General features: G+C 38.1%; 1 pseudogene; it reads right to left on the bottom strand.

Moving 5' to 3' along the window:
* Positions 1 to 4,241: 4,241 nt before the first annotated feature.
* On the bottom strand, positions 4,242 to 5,495 carry LOC149161853 (uncharacterized; annotated as a pseudogene).
* Between the last annotated feature and the right edge of the window lie 11,211 nt (positions 5,496 to 16,706).

Here is a 16,706-nt window from a genome sequence, read left to right as displayed (position 1 = left end):
AATTCAGAGCACTTAGCAACAATGTTGAGGTTGCTAAGAGAGCATCAATTGTATGCCAAACTTAGTAAGTGCAGTTTCTTTCAGACAAAAGTTCATTACTTGGGGCATGTTTTTTCCAAGGAAGGTATAGTAGTGGACCTAGAAAATATCAGAGCTATCATGGAGTGGGAAACTCCTAGGAATGTGGATGTAATGCTCCACTTAATCTTATCATGCAAAATTTATTAATTTTTACATTACCTGAAAATATTGAGAAATATTGGTGAATACCTTCATTTGGAAAACTATAAATTTATTTACTAAATATAAAATTCATTATTGCTATTATTCAAATTCCCAACTTGTCTTCTTAGATTGAATCTTGGGTAGGATATGGTCTCCTTCCATTATTCCAAATTTTATATATATTCATCTCACATTCCCCTATGTACTCTCACATTTACTTGGGAGAAGACATGGTTCTCTCCAACTAATTATCAATATATATATTCATCTCACATTCCCAAATGTACTCTCACATTTACTTGGGAGAGGACATGGTCCTCTCCAACTAATTATTAATATATATATTCATCTCACATTCCCCAATGTACTCTCACATTTACTTGGGAGCAGACAAGGTCCTCTCCAACTAATTATCAATATATATATATTCACCTCACATTCTCAAATGTACTCTCACATTACTTGAGAGAAGACATGGTCCTCTCTAACTAATTATCAATTTATATATATTCATCTCACATTCCCAAATGTACTCTCACATTTACTTGGGAGAAGACATGGTCCTCTCCCATTAATTACCCAATTCTATATTCATATCACATTTCCAAATCTACTCTCAGATTTGCTTGGGAGGAGAGAAGTCAACTATAAGGATGAAGGAGAAATTAATGACATTAATGAGAGGTGGTTGAGGTGGAGAAGAGAGGAAGGGCATAAAAGGGGAAGGAGGAAGGGAGAAAGGGGGATGTTGGGTCTTGCTTTTGATTTTGGGTTGGCTGTGATTTTAGGTTGGCAATGATTTTGGAAACCTAGGGAACCTGTGGAGGTTTCTTGGGTTAGTTGAGAGTGATTTTGGAGACCTAGGGAACCTGTGGAGGTTTCTTGGGTTAGTTGAGAGGAGGGAAATATTGTTTATCTTGGTCTTGGACACACACACTACATCTGGTTGGACTTGGGCTCGGAGGGCTAGGGAACCTGTGGAGGTTTCCTGGGCTAGGAATTATTTCCTAGTTGGCTGGGAGGTAAATCTAGTCAGTAGTCGAGAGGAGCGTTTCAGCAGGAGTAGCAGCTCAAGGGCATCTCCACCGGGCCATCGGTACAGGTATTCCTCTATGCATAGATTACTCATGTAAGTTATTGAAATGAAATGTTCACTACAAAGTTGTAGGGATTAGAATGTAAATGGTAAATTGTCCTTGTTCAAATGTCTTGTAAGAAAGGGTCAAATTATCATTGTTTAAATATCTTGTAAGAAAGTAAATTTCTGCCTCTTATTGCAATTAAATTCCTAGAGAATGTGAATCTGTTAGAAGACCCTAGGATAGGGCCTTACATGTGGTATCAGAGCTTTGGTTCAAAATCTGGACCCTAAAACCCACTAAACCCAAAATTCCGTTATAAAGAGCTTGTAACCCTCATAAGGACTTGTAATCCTAAAATATACATATAACAATTTGTTTTTAGATGAAAAATGATACCCTCTTTATTGCCATGGAAAGCAATAAAACTGAAGTAAAGACATGTTAAAGTTGCATTGGCAAGATATGAATAGATCTGTTAGGAGGTTTTGAGTATTGGACTGAGTTGATGCTCAAATTGATATACTCAGTGTATATATATCAAGGCACCACTACTATAAGAAGTTGAGAGGGATCTGCCTGATTTTGGGTATTGCAAAGAAGCATTGATGTAAGGGATTTGCCTTTCTCCTGTTCATATGGTGGTATCAGCATCAGATTGAGCCGAGATTTTGATTTGGAGAGAAGCAGTTGTTTAAGGACTCTACCTCTTGGGTTTTCTTATAGTTCTGATGTTGGTCATATGGTGGTACCAACATTGTATTGAGCTAAAAATTTCGATATTGGTACCATAGTTGGACAATATTTCAAGGTTATATGTCTGAGAGAAACACAAGAATCCAGAAAAATAATTGGCATTCAATCTCCAAACTGAGAAAACAGTTCAACCATTCCAAGGTAACCTCTAAAGCTTTAATTTCAACAGGCTCTAAAGCTTCAAAAACGTAACCTTCCTCTGCAATGCCCAGATTCTCATTTCTGCAATTCTTAAACTCCATCTTTTCATTAGTCTCTCGTGATAAAGGGCCAAATTTTTCATTAGTCTCTTGTGATAAAGGGCCAAATTTATATGAGCATGCCGCTGAATTGAAGTAACAAACAACAATGGCGGACACCAGTTTGTTTGAAAAAGTCCTAGAATGGATCAGGCGGCAGAAGCCTCTGTATTTGAAGGCAACAGATTATGTGGGTTTTGCAGTAGAGCAAAATTGGCCAATAATCTCTACTTGGTCGGTGCATTTTGCAAGGTCGTTTATGTGGGTTTCTGCTCTGTGGTTAGAATGTAGTCTGAGAGGCCTGAAATCTTTACTTCAGCTGAGCTCAACGACATATTTCCTTTTACTTTGGTGCAGCTTTCTTAGCATGACTGCTATTTCAGGCCTTCTTTATGTGATCATAGGGCATAGCTTGTCTCGCTGGACTTCTTCTTGGTTTCTCACCTGCCATTTTTATCGCGACTATTTTGGGGGCTACAATGCTGTGGATATATGGAAGCTTTTGGATAACAGGAGCATTGATTATAATAGGAGGAAGTTTATTCACACTGAACCATGCACAGTTGGCAATTTTGATCACAACTATATACTCCATGTATTGTGCTAAAGTCCGTGGTGGATGGCTTAGTTTAATCCTTTGTGTGAACATGGCCTTTATTTCAAATGACATTTTGATCCACTTATTGAAAGTTAGTGTGAAAGAAGATGAAAAGGGATGCTTGATGATCGAACTGAAGAAACAAAAAGAAATAACTTCTGTAATGGACATGGAAGCACTGGTTCTAACGGCAATGCTTGTCCATCGTGACAAAAATATGGGCAATCCAGTGGCAGAGGAATCCTTTAAGAAGCTCCAAAGTGCATATGAGGTTCTATCAGATTTGACGAAGAAGAATACCTATGACATGGAATTGAGGACAGAAGAGCTGACAAGGAGTCTTCATCAAAATTTTCAAAGCTGTGGTCAAAAGATAACATATATTACATCTGGGGCTATAGCACGCTGGTACCTCTTACAGAATGGTAGCATTGGTATGCCTAGGCAGCTTTGACAATAGTATTCTCTAGGGCTTGCTACACATACCTGCTAATACTAAAGAATGACTAAGTATGAACACAAACAAATTTGTTTCTTATTGAACGAATTCCTTGACATGAAACAAATGAAAACAAGAAACTTGGCATTATATGGTATTGTTGGCAGCATGGTGTTGGCATTGATCTCAAACAAGGAGTTAGTCCAGCATGACATTAATGCGTTTCTCTGCTGCTCTCATAGTCATCCACCCTCCATTGGTACACCTTCCACCTGCCACATCCAAAAGAGACCCTGACAAGTGGTTTAAAAAATAAGATTTCCCACTGCTTTGTTTACCCATGGATGATATGACCATAATCTCACCCTCCCAGTTACTAAGAACTGTTTCATAAATGCCAAAAGTTATCAAATTTGTCAGAGATAAACTGTCTGTATAACTCAGTTCCGGTGGCATCTGAAACCCATCCTTGAGAGCAAGCAGTCCATTGTTTTCTGCGCGGGCTATTTGGATAGGAACAAGGCACGCAAGCCTGCGAATCCATGTTCCCATAGCCTTGGTTACCAAGCCGTTAGATGAACTGAATCCCCAGATATCCATGGTTCAAATCTTTTCACATCAATTCGAATCTCTGTATTTGAGAAATATTTACCTTTTTCCTTCTCCAGTTTTTGAAGAAGAGTTCTCAAGGCATTCTTACAGGCATCCTCATTACTTTTTGTATCAATGCCTTTGGTGCTTAATATTACATTGATAAAAACAGTCTTCTTATCTTCAGAGAAGAGTGCGGGACTGGTTGCAAACTTATCAAAATTATGGTATATATACTCTAATTGGGGACAAGATCCAGAAATTCTTCTTTCTTCGGGCACTTGAACCACCTTGTTTTCTGTACTTCCTATTGCTTACAACTGAACAACTTCCTTTGCTAAAATAGTTTTCAATATGTGGGAAGAAATGCTATGAGGAACTGATGCACTGAAGAAAACAAGATGACTCTGTGATCCAAAATTCACAATCTTCACTTGAAGCTCATCCAAATCTAAGACAAGTGTGATAGGCAGGCATCTCCGTGTTTGTTTCGGTAGCAACATGGGCCGAAAAGATGAAACCACTTTAGAGAGGTCTGGTAAATTCTTTATGAATAAATATGGATCAAAATCATCGATTTCATCATCTTCATCAGCAACTCTGGATTCTTGGCTGGCCTCATCATTGCACTTCAACAATTTAGTTTGTTGCATTGCTAGAAACAAGGATGCCCCATTTGAACTTAACAAACCTTCCTGGACTGATTCTGAACCATGCCTATGAACATCTGATGCATTTTTATCATCAAGAGGCCACTCAATGCCATTCTGAGCCACATCAAAAGCTATTTGCAAACCATCAAGATCATCATCAGGAAGATTACCCGAATTTGTCTCAGACCCTTGCACTGCTTCTACCACATCAGTAGAAAGTCTGGTCAAAGTTTCTTTTCATATGTCACCTAAATTTGGAGAAGTATCTATTACACTCCTTTTATGTTCTTCACATGAATCCCTGTTCTCATTTCTTTTCTTTAGCAGCTGAATTTTATGGACCATAAGTTCACCTTGATCAGCTATACATGTTGCTGTAGTTCCACTGCTAGCATCCTTTGACATATGAAAAATGGGCGAAAATATTGTCCCCATGACAGATGGACGTGCTTTCTTTCGTTCAATGCATGGGTCATCAATGGTAGAAAATGCTAATCTCAGATCCTGACAAACATCATCACCCAACTCTGTATTGGCATTTACAGCTGTGGCACTGTTGCCTCCAATATTTTGACGATTGGGAGAAACAACGCTGGTAGAAACATGAACAATTCTATGCTTTCGAGTAGAAGAAGTAATCAATTCTGCAACTTTTCTTTCCTTCATTTCAAGATCATGACAAGATTTTTTTGCGCCTCCTATTAGAACTGGGGAATATTTGTTCACTGTTACCAACTCTTGTGGAAGATTTCCTTGATTTGTTCTTCATCATTATTCTATAGATGTATTGCTTTTATCTGTAATTCTTTTCAACCTTCACGTTATGCCAAAAATAGTTAACCGACCACAGCAACCAATTGTGTTCTTCAGGTTGAAAATTTACCCATAAAATTACACAAGGAAACATCAACAAGATTCCAATCTTGAAGCTCTCCCAAATCTCTGACTCTTTTGTTTAGGGGAATGGTCCTCAAGTAGCTCATGACATCAGCCAAGACATATATCTCCACCACGACAGAAAAATCAATAGCTTCTACTACTTCCTCATTGTCGTTTGACTGGCCAAAGACAAATAAAAATGATCCATCCACATAAACAAGAGCTACTAACGCAGGTGAAGGAAGAATTAGTAGCCTAGGTTTCATCATTAGTTGCTGATGCAGTTCCACCACCCTAATCCTATTTGTATCATCAATTAGGATCAATTCCCTTTTACCCGGTATCAGATGCATCCATGTTACGGTTCCCATGCCAAAAATTTATGGAGATCCACATCTACCCCTGTCCAATCTAATTTGCTTCTCGACTGACATTCACGCAACACGTTGGAGTCAATGTAAACTGTAAATACGGCCTCCAATATTTATTAGAAAGTTGGTTTGGCAGCATCTACAGCTTGTCAAGCAATGAAACTAAAAAGATCCAAAATCCTTGCCAAAGCTGCCAATGTCATCGGTTTGGATCCAAACAGCACATTAAAATATGAAATGACTTTTCTACCTCATTACTTTATGAGGTGCCATACTCTCAGGTTAGATACATAGGACAGACTTCAAATCAACAAAAATGGGAGAGGAAAGAATTCCAAACAAAACCTAGTTTTGTCCTCTCAATCTTTGAGCTTATAATGTGAGAGTTCTAACCAATCTAGAATTAATTTTCTAGATAGATCCAGATTGACCAGAAACTATACAATGGAAATCAGGCCAGCAAACCAGCAGGTTACTTTCTCATCATCAAAGCTTTTCACACTCCTGGGGCTGGGGCTGCCTCTTGACTACTTGACTTTATAATATGGTGTCACTATCATTCGGTTATTCATCCACTGATGATGATGTCGTGACACTGGTCTACCATGAAACGGTTTAGAGCCCTGTTTGGGTACGTCTTGCAATTCCATTACTTGAACTGTGAGCTGCTTCTTGGCTGCAAAAAGCATCGCTACACCATTACTTAACAAGTTATTGAACTAAAATCCACTTCATAATTTAACACTATTGCAAGAACAAATTTGAATAAAAGATGCAATGCAACAACAGATGAAAAACCATTTTCCACTTGTTGATATCCTTCATCAAGCCTTATCTTGTTGTTTCAAACTTCACCTTTTTTTTCTTCTATATAATACTACCTAAGCACCCACGGGGATTTGAACCGGTGACCTATCACAAGGAGTGCCTTAACAATACACCCATTCACCGTCAATCCAAAGCTCTGTGGGCTTCAAACTTCACCTTAACATCACCTCGATATTTTGATTTATGTTGTACAAATACAGAAATTCAGGTTTACAAACATGTTGCTATATTACAAAACCTTCAAATAAGCAAAGTAGATTGTCTTGCTACAAGTTCCATCCAACAATAGCTAGCAGGTACAAAAATATTTTGCCTCGTTATATTTTTGGAAAAACGTTGTCCAAAATAGTAATTCAAATTGAATCTTGGGTAATTTTAAGAGGTTTAAATGTCCACGTTCCACAGAGGCCGGATTGATCACTGCACTCTCATTCGCTCAACCTAAACTTCCAGGGTTCATCTTAGTTTTTTTTTTTGCATCAAAGAACATACTGATTACATGTATTGGTGGTTGTCTTTCTGATCAGAAAAAAGGGATGTTCTATTTTGCATTTCAGGCTTATTTATGTGCCAAGGACATGCTGGTTATTTTCAGTGGATTGAGGTAGAATTTATTCTAGAGGCTTATCTACCAGCTAGTCAATTTTTTTATTAGTTGGAGCTTGTTCCAGGTGTTGAATTCCATGACATTGTAACTCTGAATTTTGCTCTCTAATAAAACTAGTTTCTGTTCATTGACTAAGATTATATTTTCTATCAACCCATTGTTTAGCACCCTAGTCAATGGTATTTCGCTGAATATTTCTGAACTGAACATTTGAGCACAAAAAAAAAGAAGCAAAATTTATTGTGCATGGTGCTTGTTGATTTACATATTTATGGCTAAGTTTTATTTGTGAATAAGCGCATACATTTGACAAAAAGGGCCTATCTGAAACCAAACACAACGACCATACCTACAGTAGTACAGAAAACTGTTTTGATATAAGACTCCGTTGGGAAATTTAAAATGATTTGGAAATTACAGTGCTATTTTGGGTCATTTCCTAAATTGGAATATTACAACCAACAAGTACACCGGGAAAAAAGTGCCCTAGAAAGGACTTTGAGTACTCTTCATCTTGTGACCTTACTATGTGCATACACATTATCACGAAGGTCATTCTTAATTGTCAAATTAGATATTATTTATTTCTATGGATTCTTTTATATTATCCTTCTTATGCTTGATATTATCTCTTTGATCAACTATTGTTTGTTATATCGAACCTAGATTGTTAAGTGCGACAAAATATCATAGGTACATTTATCTTTGGCATCTTGTTTAAAAAAAAATGGAAGTCTTTAAGCTAATTGGCTATGCAAATGTAGAATGGGTAGGTGCAAAACAGGGTAGGCAATCAATTGCATGATACACATTCACTGAATCTGGAGCAATTTTTTTGTTTTGGGATCAATAACCAACAATCAACAAAATAATTAAAAGCTGCAATATATGTAACATGTAAAGGAGTGTTGTGAGTTATCAAAGCACGACACACATGACACGTCCAGGCATACAAATATTTATGCCAAGGCCCGCCAAAACCCATTTTTTCTAATGTTAGTGTCAAAAGTAAGGAAACATAAAAAAATAATTAATAATTGGAGAAAATTTATTATTTTCTCCATGGTAAAAAGGGGTCAAGAATTTGACTTTGACATGGAAATTAATTGGAGACTAAAGGTGATGTGGCAACCACGTAGGGCCCGTCGAATGAGGCCCAACTTAGTGACCAAGTCAAAGAGGCAACGTTGAGTTCATGAGACATCACGACTTAATTCAATATGTTTGAAATAAAGTGCAATAATTTGATTTAATTCAATTTGTTAGAAATAAAGTGCAAAGATAAAGTGAGTGAGTGGGGAGTAGACCCCACCTCACTCCTTGTCTACACATAAGTCAATTCAAAGGGAGCATCTGCTATCGTGGCCCAAATGCAATACCAAAAAAAAAAAAATGCAATAAAGGCTCAGAACAAGAGATCCACATTCATCAAGAAAAGCAACGTGACAGTGAATGGCCTCCCAGAGTAGTGACCTGAAGTTGTCACGAACAATTGTCCAACAACTCTTCGCAAAGGGGTGCTGCCAATGAATGTGTTTAAATGTCTCCAATCTCATACATTATGGACATTTGTCATCCATTAGACCAGTCTTGTCGATCAGGACTATGGCAGTATTTAAATAATATATTAAATCCTAATTTGACCCACCTAATAGGCATAGGATCCTATAGAGACTCAATATAATGATATTATGCCTTTCAAGTATAACAAATCACAATTCATGCTCGTATCATTACAAGACATGATACGATATTTTACTTTTAGAAAATAAAACAACACATATCTTGTAATGGCTTCTTCATGTGTTCATTCCGAATTAACAATGATGTGCAGGCAATATGTCAAAGAGTGGGACTTTTATATTCACTGAGGTATTAAAGAAATTATATGCATGAAACTTATACTAGCGCCTTCTAGTGGAATTGATAGTGCACTAATCCGTTGCTTGCCAATATTTTGGTTTTGGTACCACCTTATAGCATATCCGGGTTCAAATGCTATTTTCCATGGTGGACAGTTGAATCTGTTTCAACTCTAATTGTTATCGAGGGGTTGCACAAGGTTGTCACATGAGCATCTGTGATGCCCATTTTGACTTAGATAGCTACCCATACTAAGGCTCTATTTTGCAGTTCCATGTTATTATTTATGAACATTATGTAATATTGATGCATTTGGTTGGACACGTGAAACTACTGATAGATTTGATATTGATGAAGGAAATGGTTGATGTATGGCCTACATGTATGACTCACTTAGTGATGGATTATCTAGTGCGTGACTTATCAGAATTATCTTGGTTCATATATAGCTCAAGTGGATATGATTTATTTAAATGAATGACTTAGTGAATTTATGATTTACTTCCAGTATGAATTGCCAGATTGACACGTGGATACTAGACTTAATAATGTGATGATTATATGTCTTGTTGTTATATAAATGCATGAATGAGAGCTAACCCACAGGGGGAAAGAACTATATGATAGCCGAGATCTACTCTTCCATTGAGGGAAGGTCGAGACATCTCATGAGGAAGGTATAATGTACATTGTTCTATTACATTTGGTATCTACTTGATATGCACTCATATGACATGAGTAAAATGCAAATGACAGGTGGCAAGACTACCTGACTGGATTATTCGATGACAAGTCCAACCAGCTCTGTAGTGTGGTTCGTATTAGGGCATTGACCCTAGTTGTAAGGGGGGTGGAGGCATTTCCCACTGTGTATCCTCCGAAACTTGGAATCGTGGGAGGGAAGTGGTGGACACACTCCCCTAGACGTGTGATGACGATTGCCAGTTGCCTGCTAGGGAAGTTAGGTCGATGTGGTCGACGCTTCCACCATGTCGGTTTTATCAGTGGTTAGTATGGCTGATGCCACTGGATAAAGCAACAAAGGATGAATAGGGGGGGAATGGAAGTAGGTCATGATGGATAGGAGGATATAGATCAGTTGGAGACTCTTGGGGGAAAGTAATGTCATTGTTTGACTTATCAATTTTACTACTATGAATCTCTCTATTTTGTTATGCCTTCGAACTCCTTGTATCTTTTCACTCTAACTTCGGGACGAAGTTTTCTAAAGGAGGGGTGTATGTAATGCCCCACTTAATCTTATCATGCAAAATTTATTAATGTTTACATTACATGAAAATATTGAGAAATATTGGTGAATACCTTCATTTGGGAAACTATAATTTTATTTACTAGATATAAAATTCATTATTACTATTATTCAAATTCCCAACTTGTCTTCTCAGATTGAATCTTGGGTAGGAGATGGTCTCCTTCCATTATTCCAAATTTTATATCTATTCATTTCACATTCCCCAATGTACTCTCACATTTACTTGGGAGAAGACATGGTCCTCTCCAATTAATTATCAATATATATATTCATCTCACATTCCCAAATGTACTCTCACATTTACTTGGGAGAAGACATGGTCCTCTCCAACTAATTATCAATATATATATTCATCTCACATTCCCCAATTTACTCTCACATTTATTTGGGAGAAGACAAAGTCCTATCCAACTAATTATCAATATATATATATTCACTTCACATTTCCAAATGTACTCTCACATTACTTGGGAGAAGACACGGTCCTCTCTAACTAATTATCAATTTATATATATTCATCTCACATTCCCGAATGTACTCTCACATTTACTTGGGAGAAGACATGGTCCTCTCCCATTAATTACCCAATTCTGTATTCATATCACATTTCCAAATGTACTCTCAGATTTACTTGGGAGGAGAGAAGTCAACTGTAAGAATGAAGGAGAAATTAATGACATTAATGAAAGGTGGTTGATGTGGAGAAGAGGGGAAGGGCATAAAAGGGGAAGGAGGAAAGGAGAAAGGGGGATGTTGGGTTTTGCTTTTGATTTTGGGTTGGCTGTGATTTTGGAAACCTAGGGAACCTGTGGAGGTTTCTTGGGTTAGTTGAGAGTGATTTTGGAGACCTAGGAAAACTGTGGAGGTTTCTTGGGTTAGTTGAGAGGAGGGAAATATTGGTTATCTTGGTCTTGGACACACACACTACATCTGGTTGGACTTGGGCTCGAAGGGCTAGGGAACCTATGGAGGTTTCTTGGGCTAGGAATTATTTCCTAGTTGGCTGGGAGGTAAATATAGTCGGTAGTCAAGAGGAGCATTTCAGCAGGAGCAGCAACTCAAGGGCATTTCCATCGGGCCATCGGTACAGGTATTCCTTTATGCATAGATTACTCATGTAAGTTATTGAAATGAAATGTTCACTACAAAGTTGTAGGGATTAGAATGTAAATGGTAAATTATCCTTTTTCAAATGTCTTGTAAGAAAGGGTCAAATTATCATTGTTTAAATATTTTGTAAGAAAGTAAATTTCTACTTCTTATTGCAATTAAATTCCCAGAGAATGTAGATCTATTAGAAGACCCTAAGATAGGGCCTTACAGTGGATGAGGCTAAATCATTCATGGGTTTAAAAGGTGATCGAGGTGGATATTGGTGGCCGCCTTCCTATTCCACTTGGACCCCCACCATTGTTTATTTCAATTTCCTTAATTGTAGCACAACTTACTATTTTTGGCAGTTTTTTGGGTCCTAAACTTTCAGAGCAATTTTGAGGGCCTAACAGATGTTTTTCGAGAAAACAGAGAGACCAGAAAAGTGCTAGACTTATTTGCTATGTAGTTTCAACCTCCTTTAGGATCTCTTCGAAACGAGGTATTCTAATATTCAAACAGAGATCGTATGCCAAAGTTACGACCTCGGGAAGTTGACGTTCCAAGTAACCCTAATGGGGCCCACAAGTTTTTGGCGCTTCATCTCCCAGGGTTAGGTTTTTGCATATTTAGGGTTTCCCATTGTTTCTTCATGATAAAAAGGCCACCGAGCTTCATTGTAACACAATTCAAAAGGCATGTAGCCACCACATCTCTTCTAAAAGATAAGCTACTATAACCTGAGCTAGTTTATTTCCATTCTGCATGTAAACAATTTTCAGTACTTTGTTATTAATGCATTGAAGTTATGTTTTCACTGTATCTTTGTACTTCTGTTTATATTTGTATTTCATTTAGTTCCTTCATAAATTCGGATCAACAAGTTATTATAGCAATTCACTGGGAAATTCTCACGAATTGCCTCCTATTACATATTTGTAGAGGAAAGGAAAAAAAATTGAATGGACGGAGGAATGTGCAACTAGTTTTGAGCAGTTGAATCAGTTTCTTACAAATGTTTTGGTCTTGAAGATTGCAGATCCAGATGAAGAGTTTGTGGTATGTACATTTGCTTTCAAGAGAGGACGGTGGAGTCCTGATGCAGGAAAGACATGTAGTATTTTATGTGAAGGAAATTGAATGAGCATGAGTAGAAATATGTGACTCACGATCTTGAGTTGGAAGTTATCATCCATGCCTTAAATATGTGGATACACTATCTTCTTAGTAGGAGGCTCATCTTGATGAGTGATCACAGTGGGCTGGGGTACTTGTTTGACCAACCTAATTTGAATTCCAGGCAAGCTAGGTGGTTGGCCACGCTTAGTGAGTTTGACTTTGAGATCAGGTACATTAAGGGTAAAAAGAAGAACATTGTAGATGCTCTTAGCATAAGAGTGCAAGTAAATCATATTGGAGTTATGAGTTCATATGTGATAGACTTGCAAGAGTGGATCTTGCAAGCAGGACAACATAAAGACAGGTACCAACAACTTAAGCACATGTTACAACAGTAAGGTACAAGTGAACACGATGTGGATTATCATCTCACAACAAGTGGTTTGGTTAGATTTAAGGACAGGATCTATGTGCCAGACAACAATGAACTCAAGAAGATTATATTGAGGGAATTTCATGTCAATCCACATTCAAGTCACCCGGGATATCAAAAGACATTGACAAGAGTTAAGAAATTTTACCATTGGACGAACATGAAGAAAGAGGTGGCTGAGTTTGTTGCAAGATGTTTGGATTGTCAATCCATGTGGTTTATTATTGTCGATTCTGATTCCAGAGTGGAAATGGGAGGTCATTTACATGGGCTTCCTTATAGGTTTGTCGAGGACATCAAAACAACATGATCATATGGTTGTGGTCAATAGGTTGACCAAGGTAGCTCATTTCATCGCAGTTAAGTCTACGAGCTCAACTAGTGACATAACTCAGATTTTAATCAAGGAGATAGTGAGTTTGCATGGTATTCCTAAGAATATTGTGTCAGACAGAAATTCCAAGTTCACCTCTAGGTTTTGGAAGGAGTTGTTTGTAGGTTTAGGGACAAAGTTGGCCTTTTACAACTTATCATCCACAGACAAATGGACTGAAAGAGAGGGTCAATAGGATTATTGAGGACATGCTAAGGATGTATGTTGTGCACTAGTAGAGGAAGTGGGAAGAGTATCTTCCACTGGTAGAGTTTGCATACAATAATGGATATTGAGAGTCCTTGGGGATGAGTCCACTTTAGGTACTTTATGGGCAAAGTTGTAATACTCCTATCAGTTGGAGTGATCCAGTGAATAGGGTATTGATTGGACTGGACATGCTGGAAAAGATGGAACAAGAAATGCAAGTTATCAAGAAGAATCTAAAGGCAATAGGCAGATCAACACAGGGTATTTAAGGAGTTTTAGGTTGGGAAGCATGTGTACTTATGCATCAATCCCAAGAGGAGCTCCTTGAGGATTGGATCATGTGCCAAGTTGGCACCTCGGTATTGCAGGCCTTGAAAGATCCTTGAGAGGATTGGACTAATGGCTTATCGACTTGCACTACCTTCGATAGTGAAAGTCCATGATGTTGTCCATGTGTCATGGCTTAAAATATATGTGAAGCATGTTGATCATGTGATTGACTAGTCTATATTGCAAGTGGAACTAGAAGGAGAGTTTGAGATGGAACCTCAGTGCATTTTGCAATGAAATATGCTCATGCTCTGAAATCAAGCAATAAAGCAAGTTAAAGTACAGTGGAAGCACTTTGGGCTCGATGAAGCTACATGTGAGATGGTTGATCAGATGTGGGCTATGTATCCTTCTCTATTCGCTGGTTGAGAAAATGTATTCTGATATATGTGTTTGATGTTGTTTTTTGGTTATGTATATATATATATGCATATGTATGCAAATTCTGCATCAAGTTGTGTTATAAAGCTCCAATAAGCAGTATGGTGTTCATGGTATGATGGGCATGGCCTTGGCAGTATGATATGATGTAAATGCTACATCGAGCTATGTTATAAATTTCCATGGGAAACATGTGTTTTGTTGGTTTATAACTGTCATTGAACACTGAGGGTGGTGTTCCCCCAAGGGGGAGGGGTTTGTAACAAACCCTGGTCGATTTTTTATGTAAATAAAATAAGACCAAGGTCAAGGGACACATATTCCAAGATGAAAATTGGGCACAACGTAGTGATGGGTATCATTGGTGATTAATAAATGGCTATGGAAGTTGGGAGAGACATTAGCAAAGGTAAAGAGGCATTAATTGACATTTATTTATGAAAGTAAAGAAAAATAGGAGAAAAGGGAGACGAAGGGTCACAAATTTGCATGAGGAGTAAATTGAAAGGAAAAATGAAAGAAAATGAAGAAAATAGAGGCCTCAATGATACAATGGCTTCTGAGGATCAATTCACAACTTTTATTGGTTATCTTTTTGTCAGTTAAGCTTTTTATCAGTTCAGTTTTTGAGCTCTCTTCTATTCTCTCATTCTCTCATACTCTCGCACACTTAGAGTATGCTCTAAGCATGCTTGGAGCACTCTACTTTTCACTTGGATTGGAGAAACAAGGCAAAGGAAAGTAGGAAAACGCAAGGGAATAGTTGACTCAACAACTACAGTCGGGTTTCTTTGCAGGTAACAAGTTGAATGTGTGATTTCCTTGTTGATTTATGTATGCATGGTATATGCATGTGATTTTCTGGTTATGTTTTGTCATTGGCATGGAGGGTTACATGGATTGATAGTGGTTTTAGACTTGCCTTTCCATTTGGATAGCCATGGTGTTGTGGGTTTTTCCACTTGATTGTTTTCTTATTGGTGCTCACAATTCCTTATGGTTGTGGGTTGGAACAAACGCTCTAGAAACCTTGGAACAACTTCGGTTTAGTTATTGGTCCTTGGAACCGGGTTGGACAAATGCTCTGGAGCCCTGGAAGGTTGTGGGTTGAGTTACTAGTTCCCGGAGCCCTTGAAAACTTGGGTAGAGACATATCTAGTTGGTGTTAGTGATGCTTGTCAGTGAGGCAAAATCAGTAGTGGAGGGTTAAGGTGGTTTGGCCTCTGGAAGCCCTAGTTTGGTTTATTCCATGAGATCCCATGTTCATGCTTGGAATATGGTGTGGGGGTGATTTGTTGAAAGAGAGATTTGGTTCAACCCAATCTATGGTCGAGTGGTATCTAGAAGTCCCTAACTTGGTTGGCATTTTCATATGTTAGTATGAGACATTTCCTTATGGTGATCTATGAGTAATTGTAGCGACTATATTGATGATATTATGGCAGGGTTGCCGGGGTTTATATGTTGGTATTTTTCTGGTTATAGGTTGCTTATATGATGTGTATCTTCTATGGCTCTTGTCAAGAATTTTTTAGCTATCGATCGATTGATGAATGTAAGGACTTATAAGTGTTTTTGCATCTATGTGGAGAGGAGACATGGCCTTCTTGGTGATTCTTAGATGAATCTCAGAATTTTCTGATCAGATATGCTTTCATGACATGTAGCTTACATGTCTTCGATGTGTTTGACGAAATGCTTGTTATGTTCTAGGCAGACTAGGTAAAGTTCTGCCTTCAAGTTTGAATGTTTAGCTTTGTTTTCAAGTCATTTATGATTTTGAGAAGTCTCGGGTAGATTTAGGTAGTGGTCTGGAGGTTGACTTGGAATTGTGGCTTAGATCTCGATACCACACCCTTTGAAGTGCATAATTTGGGTAACAACCACACTCAGGTAGTGTTATGTGTGAGGTTCGAGGCCTTCAACTGCACCTAGGCCTTGTCATGCATCCAGTTGCGGGTTGAGTTATGAGAACAACAACCTTAACTTAGGGTTTGGTCACCTAGGGTGGTCCTTCGGCCCTTGACTGTCCTGTATCCCTAAGGAATGTTGTGAGTTTTTCAGTCAATGGTTAGTTGTAGGCCCCACTTCCTTAACTAGAGCTAGGAGGTTGGGCCATGTCATAGTAATTCTTTGCCTTATGTTGACCCTGGCAGGCCGGTGAAATTGGGTAAATGTGGGAAGCGACATTTACAACAGTTTTTTAGATGTCCTCTTCTTTGATGCACACTTGATGATATCATGATCTCAGACCAATCTTTGAAAATACTACTTATCCATTTAACTAATCAAACAAATCATCAATCCACGACAATGAATACTTGTTCTTGATAGTCACCTTGTTCAACTGCCTTTAATTAATGCACA

This window comes from Pinus tabuliformis, chromosome 5_2 (genome assembly GCF_031772625.1).
Source record: "Pinus tabuliformis cultivar Carrire ecotype Pingquan chromosome 5_2, CPIR1, whole genome shotgun sequence".
Taxonomy (NCBI): Eukaryota; Viridiplantae; Streptophyta; class Pinopsida; order Pinales; family Pinaceae; genus Pinus; species Pinus tabuliformis.
The sequence above is the reverse complement of the archived record's forward strand: the minus strand, read 5'-3'. Positions and strand labels throughout refer to the sequence as shown.